This window comes from Cephus cinctus, unplaced genomic scaffold (assembly GCF_000341935.2).
Source record: "Cephus cinctus unplaced genomic scaffold, Ccin1 Ccin1_scaffold1184, whole genome shotgun sequence".
NCBI classification, from domain to species: domain Eukaryota; kingdom Metazoa; phylum Arthropoda; class Insecta; order Hymenoptera; family Cephidae; genus Cephus; species Cephus cinctus.
Window position 1 is genome coordinate 155,760 of NW_014333664.1, and position 6,929 is coordinate 162,688.

At 38.4% G+C, this 6,929-nt stretch overlaps 1 long non-coding RNA gene across 1 annotated transcript; it reads left to right on the forward strand.

Moving 5' to 3' along the window:
- Positions 1-3,505, forward strand: LOC112495051. Its single transcript, XR_003061217.1, has 3 exons — positions 1-128; positions 341-574; positions 2,051-3,505. It is a non-coding gene; the product is annotated as an uncharacterized LOC112495051 (long non-coding RNA).
- The last annotated feature ends 3,424 nt before the right edge of the window (positions 3,506-6,929 follow it).

Genomic DNA, 6,929 nt, shown 5'->3' on the forward strand with positions numbered 1-6,929 from the left:
CGACCATCTTTTATTGAGACTGCCCAGCGTGTCATCTCGCAATCTACATCGTCCTGAATGTCCACGAAGATTTTCATCCCTGAGTCAATCTTCGGCAGGATAAATCTTCAAACGGTACCAAAGAAGATGTAATACAAAAATAAATACATTTTTCAAGATGCATCAGCATCCACGTTAAAAGAAGAAAATTACAATGATCCTTTTGGTATTATCGAAATATACTAAACGTGATGGTGAAAAAATTTAAATTTTTCAACAACATTATATAAACCCCCGTACAGATAAACGAGGTACAATGAAATTTACAGTCGGTTGCGTCTTTTTGTTTTTTAATCAACAGAACGTTAAGATATGCAGTGTCGTGCGCGCAGATGCATCTGCTTCTAAGTAAATAGAAAACGTGTTCTGGCTCATCCGGAAGATGTTTGAATACACCATGAAGAAGAAGAAGAAGTAAAGAGACTCTTCTCCAGGTTGCGAGGCTGTCTCACGTCGGGCACACGACGTCCATGCGACGTCACGTAATACAAACACAAGAACCAAAAGGACTAATCAAACAAGGATATAGGCACATGTATGTATGGTACTACATAGCACCTGTTGCAACGAGAGCATTGGCAGCTCACTTAATTAACAGTACTTTGATAATTATAAAGTGACATTTTTGGATTTGGTATAGCATTAATAATATTTGCAACATTGGAATTATAGTTGCTGATATTAGAAATTTAAAAAAAAAAAAATGTAATGTCATGGAAATTACGTTGCGTAGATATACTTTTTAGGCGTCCAATTTAATTCTGGTTTGCTCGTATTTTTTGCTCAACTACGTTATGAAAATTGCAAATAATGATAAATATAATATATGTTGAGCATCGTGACGGAAGATCGAAATATTATGTGTGACATCACAGGGTACATAGACTATAAATAGATAAGTCTCTGTAACTCTTGTAAATATTTTTCGAATGCTTCTGATTGCCGGATTCTGTTTACAGATAAATTTTTAATTAATGTCTTCTGAGACTTTCAGGAGGTTTTTGGAACGTGGTGAACCATATATGATTTTCTTTTATCTTTGATATTATTTGAAAAGTTTATTCTGAGAATATCTGTAGAATCAGTTAGCGGTACTTTAGGTAGTGATATGGATGCTGGAGGACGTTATCACAAAAATAAAATCCGTGATAAGCACGGTAACAATATTAAATATTCCCATATGGTATCTAAAAAAAATTTGATAGTGATAAAATGTGAATAACTCAATGTAGCCTTAACAAATATATTATAAAATGAGGAAATTTGGCTAGTAGCCCAGTTTGAAGTATCTGTAGCATACTAAAAAAGTGGAAGAATAATGGCTAAAGAAAAAAATACCATGGCTACTCTATTTCAGTCTTTTATTTCCGAATTTCATCAGAAGAGAAAAATAGGAGGAGGTTGAAAAAAAAAGAATCAAATAGTTGAATAGCAAAATATAGAATTTGGGTCGTGTGGTATGTCTATTCTAGCGATGGGAGCAAAGTGGATTCGAAAGATCTTTAGGCTAGCATTTTTTTTTCGTTATTAAGGTATAACTGAATATACGAAAAGGCTGAGGAACCTTGTTAGAGTAGAAACCTAATCTTAAGGAAGGCACGTTATCTAGGGTTGAACTGAACTCTCCTCGTATCTAACCCGCCTGAGACAACATTTGAAGAACCTTAGAACGTGAGTTGCAGGTAGATATATATGTACCACATATAAGTATATACTCTCTTGGGCACCGCTTCTCGCGTCTGGGAAAGTCAAACAATCAAACAACCGCGTGCACCAAATGTTGACATGCGGCATACATTTGGTAGGGATCCTCCACCCTGGTCCAAGGTAAACAACCTGTCGTGATAATGATACACTGGATAAGAGAAGATAGTGACGCGACGGGACGAATGGCAAAAAAGTCAAAATAGCTACGCAATTTGAATTCGTAATAAAATTGATGATTTTTCATCATCATAATTAACCCAGAATTAATATACAATTGGATAACCCAATGGATACTTTTTTTCAGATTGGTTGACACAGGCAGCTAACGACGACACAGACTTCATAATTATCCTTCGTGCGAGTAGGCATTTCTCTGTGTATCCAGAATTGCGAGTAGGTATTTCTCACAGTGCACGGTCTGAAGCCACGCACAGTTTTGAAAGCGTGGGTGAGACACGCGAGCCAAACACAAGCGTCCCGACGCTCTAGGGAAGAAGAAAAGATGGACGGAAAAGTAATGCCAACAATTCGCTCGCCGCATTCCCACAATTACGTAAGCGCCTGGACCGGTCTTTCGGATTCAGCTTTAATGAAGGATAATCACATTTAATTATTCGCCCCGAGCGCGGTAATATAGACTATCTGCCAGGATCTTGTTGATCTCGAGTACGCAGCTCATTTGGTATATTAATAAGTGATATATAGTATGAAATCGTTCGTGAGAACCGTGATAAATGATTAAGGTACTGTAAGATGATTAATTTCAATGACAAATTATTTATGTAAATTTTTCTTTTATTTTTACTGATACGCAGTATTGAAATCGATGCATCCTTAAGTATTGTGCTTGATGTGTAATTGAAAAGCTTTTCTCTGGCCGTGTTAGCCGATTTAACGGGCATGTAAATCAAAGTGATAAGTACGACGTGGTGGCCAAGGTCGGTCATGGTGTCTTGGATGATTAATCATTTATTTTTGAGCTCACGGTGGACCAGGAGTAATCTTACATAGGGTATAGTACTGCGGGTTCTTAAGTTACTGTCATAATTCATCGTCTTCGCTGTTTAAAAGTGAGAGCCGGCATGCTGTGTCACAGGAGGCTATTAATGTTGAGATTCGCTGGAGTTTCACACCCTTTTATATTAATATATATCCATGGAAATCTGAAGGGTGTATATATACGTCTGCAGAAACGGAGAATTATTACAATCCGGAAGCGAGGGTCAGGTACTTGTTAAAAATACTTGTAAGAAATGTTTTTAAAGCTTTTTTTGTAAATGCGCGACACGCACTGCACAATTATTTCACATGCTAATTTATGTTCCGCTGAATTTTTTTTCACCGATGAATTCAAGATACGAGTCACGTAAATAATTTTTTTTTACATTTTCACATGAAGAGTCGACCTTCTGAAAACGTATGATATATCCTCTGACATTGTGGCGATTCAAGGACAATTTATAAATTATATGCGATTATATGCGTATTTTTCGGAATATTCCTGTTCTCTTAGGAAAGCTTATTGTAGTGGATATTAAAGTGGATACTTGATTATCATTTTTTGGTGGCAACAATTTTTATCGTGTCTGACGTGCTTTGACGTTAACGTTGGAATGTATGATGGCGGCGTGATGGCAAAGGCTGGAAATAATTATTAGACCATAAAGCATCGTGAAAATTTAGCACGTATCAAAACTATAATTTCACCTTTTATAATATAAACCTGTAAAGTTTTCATAGGATTTACGCATCCTTCAAGAATACTTAATGTTCATATAAGCTATTGAAAGATAAAAAAATGTATGATTAACGTCACACCCATAGAATCAAAAGAGCACCCTAACATACCATATATCGCAAGTCTCATTACCACTTAATTACTCAATCCCACTTAATTGGCCGATCGTTACTCATAATCGAAAGTCTCGACTCGTCAAACCAGCCGCCTTTTAATTTACGTATTAACGCTCCCACGTGCGTTAATTAGTGCATCGATAGAGTCATTAATATTCTCATTGAGGGTTAACAGTGGGTCGCGAGAAAGACTATGAGAGCCGCGCTGTAATTTCGAGCCGTCAATGTCCTGGTCGATCGGATCGATCGATCATGCCAAAAATGATCAAAAGAATCGATGACATTTAATTAGCCCAAAGTCCTTTGATCGCAGTGAGTTTGTTCCTTACGACGATATCTGCACCCCCAGTAAATCTTCCACCCCTGTCCCAAAACATGGTATCGACCCCCATATATACACGAACCACCACATACCCTTGAGTAAACTTTCATTTCCACAGAAAGAAAAAACTCCCATCCTTGATCTCGGCAAAATGCTAATCCACGTGTTATCCACGGCATTGTCTTTTCCTCGCATTAGATTGCGACACGCGACACATCCTTCGCCATGCAACCTCACGTCCTTCTCCCAGTTTTCACACGAGCGTCAGTCGCCGCGATTGAACCTGACAAAACTCCATACCAAATGCTAATTGCCGAAGAGACCGGCGACCGGAAGTAGTCGGTGGTTGTAGCATATACACGTATACAGGTTAACGCTAGAGGCCACCTGTTAGCTGATACAGAAATCAAAAGCGGATGTCTGGCGTGACCTGGAAGGCAACGAAGCGCGACAGAGATTCACCAAGGGAATTTGAGGAGCTTGTGTACCTTAGTGCCATGCAAAATAACGCCTCGTAGCTTTCTTCCATTGAGTAAGAAGTTGGTAAGGTTGCGTGAATGCACCATATACGCAATAGAGAATCTTGCGAGGTAAATACGAATGGAAAATGAAAAATGGGGCTAACGTTAGTTTCGAACGTGAAGAGCGAAGCGAAGAATTTCAGAATGAAATATCAACCGTTGCGCTTCTACTGTTTTTACTCCTTTTGTTTTCTCATTTGTCCGCTTCACTGTAAAACTGTACTGTCAGTGGTTAACGTAACTTGGCGCAATAAACAGGGCACTAAATGGACCGTGCATAACGAGTTGGTTTTAGTATTGGCGAGAAGCGTTCGTAAGATCACGGTATAACCAACAAACGGTTTGACTCCTCGTGACCGTAGGAAACTATCGGAACCGCAGTCACGCTCTGACGATTGGCGCCCCTGTTTTATTAAACTCTTAACGTTTCCTCGTCAAACAGGAAACCTCGGACCGATGAGTTTTAAGGGTTAGATACCAGGAACATCCCTCCGTTATGCTCGCTGCGTTTCCGCCTGCTATACCAGATTCAACCGTGCGTCGTAGCTCACAGGTGGTTGCACGAATAAACTCACGTGCATGGACTAGAACGGGGCACTGAATCACGACGAAAAATATAACAGATATAGAGATGTCTACGGAAAAGAAAAATTTTTTTTTTATTTTGACAAAAATCCTAAAATTTTTTTTTTACGTTCCGAGACTATAGTTTTACGTAAAACGTCATTTGATTCACTCTCGATAGCCAGCTCTTTCTGAATATTTTTTAAAATTCGGTTTATTCGCGTAATGCACTTTTACGAGCTCTTCACATTCCTACCGCTAGAATTCGCTTGCCAAATAATGTCAAGGATAACGAGTGCATTTCGATGTTACATTCTCGACAGGTGCATAGTGACGTCAGAGCACACTTTTTTTGAAATGCATCCGACGAATAAAATTCCAAGGACTCTAAATGTCGTCTCGCTTTATTTTCCTTGAAAGGGGAAACATTATTTTTTTTTCGTTAAAAATATTTTATCTTGCGTCCTTGACTGAGGTAATTTAGGTTAACTGTTTACTGTTCAGAAAATTTTTTTAAATTTCTCTATCGCCGGTCTCGTCGCACGCGTTATCTGTGGCTTTCGATGTCTGCTGATGATAACCTCAGTCAAAGAAATACACGCGGGTTCGCCATCTTAAAAAAGGGTTAAGACATCACGTAGACTTTTATTCGTAGATTTGTGGATAACCTTTATTAACAGTTATCGAAAACCTGCTTGAATTTCGCGTTTGGTTCTTAACTATTTACGTGTAAATCGGTAACGACGCGTGGGACTCCGATGAGACGTCGACGTAAACACGTGCAATCAGTTTATTTATTAAATTAATTTATTATCACGTGGTCATTCCTGTAATCTTGTTTTATTATTGTAATGAAAAAATTAACATTTTCGGCACTGTTGAACATTGATCGAGACCCTGGAGAATCTCGGGAGAGAATTATGCTGATTAAGAGACCCAGGGTTATCGTGAGTGTCGTGTGATACGGCGGCAGCATCCTGAAATGATAAGATTATATGCAAAAGACGTTATATTATACAGGAGAATACCTAAGATTTTCTGTGATATCTCTGATCGATAAAAAAAAGGAGATTCAACTTGAAAACCATGCGTAAGTTTCTTTGATCCTTTTTTTCTCCCACTGTTCAAAGATAACAAATCGAAAGACTCCAGGCTACAAAAAAATGACCCACGCAAGAGAAACTTATGTTGCAACGCGCGATTTTCGTTTCATAAATAAAATCGATAACCACGTGACGCGTGAAAGAATATTTTTTAAATTTATAAATAACATACACGCGTACAGGAAAAATATGTATTTGAATCTTTAAAATTGACCCACATTACAGACAGTGAACTTCATCTTTAAATCAGCCAAAATCTTTGATCATTGTTAAAAAAAAATTTGATTATGAATAATTATAATTTCATTGTTAATCACCAAAAATTCATTTAACAAGAAAATTCCGTACCACATTCTTGCATAGGGGTGTAATAGTAAGGTGCGTGCATATCTCGCCATATGACCACATAAAGGCGGCTTGCGTGTGCCAGTATCTTTGACCTATGACCCAACGCTTCTTATTTTTCAGTGGTTCGAAAAACACGCCGTAAAGGCTGGGTGTTATCGCGTGTGCGCAGGGGGCATCGCGGCTATCCAACCACTGGGGATCACTGCGTGACCCGGTACGAACTCTTAGCCAGGGGTGTACATAGTCAACGAGTGAAATGCACTACTTCGAATGCGACCAGTACATAACATAAAAATATATATGTATATATACTCAAAGCTTAACTGTACACACATGAGCATATGTACATTAGACGTAGTCGGGTCCTCATATGAATTTTTTAAAATCTCTCTTCTACTCTCTTGTCTATAGAAACGTGTGGAGGATATGAACTTTGAGAATGGGTGTGACCGCAGATGACCATCTACGATA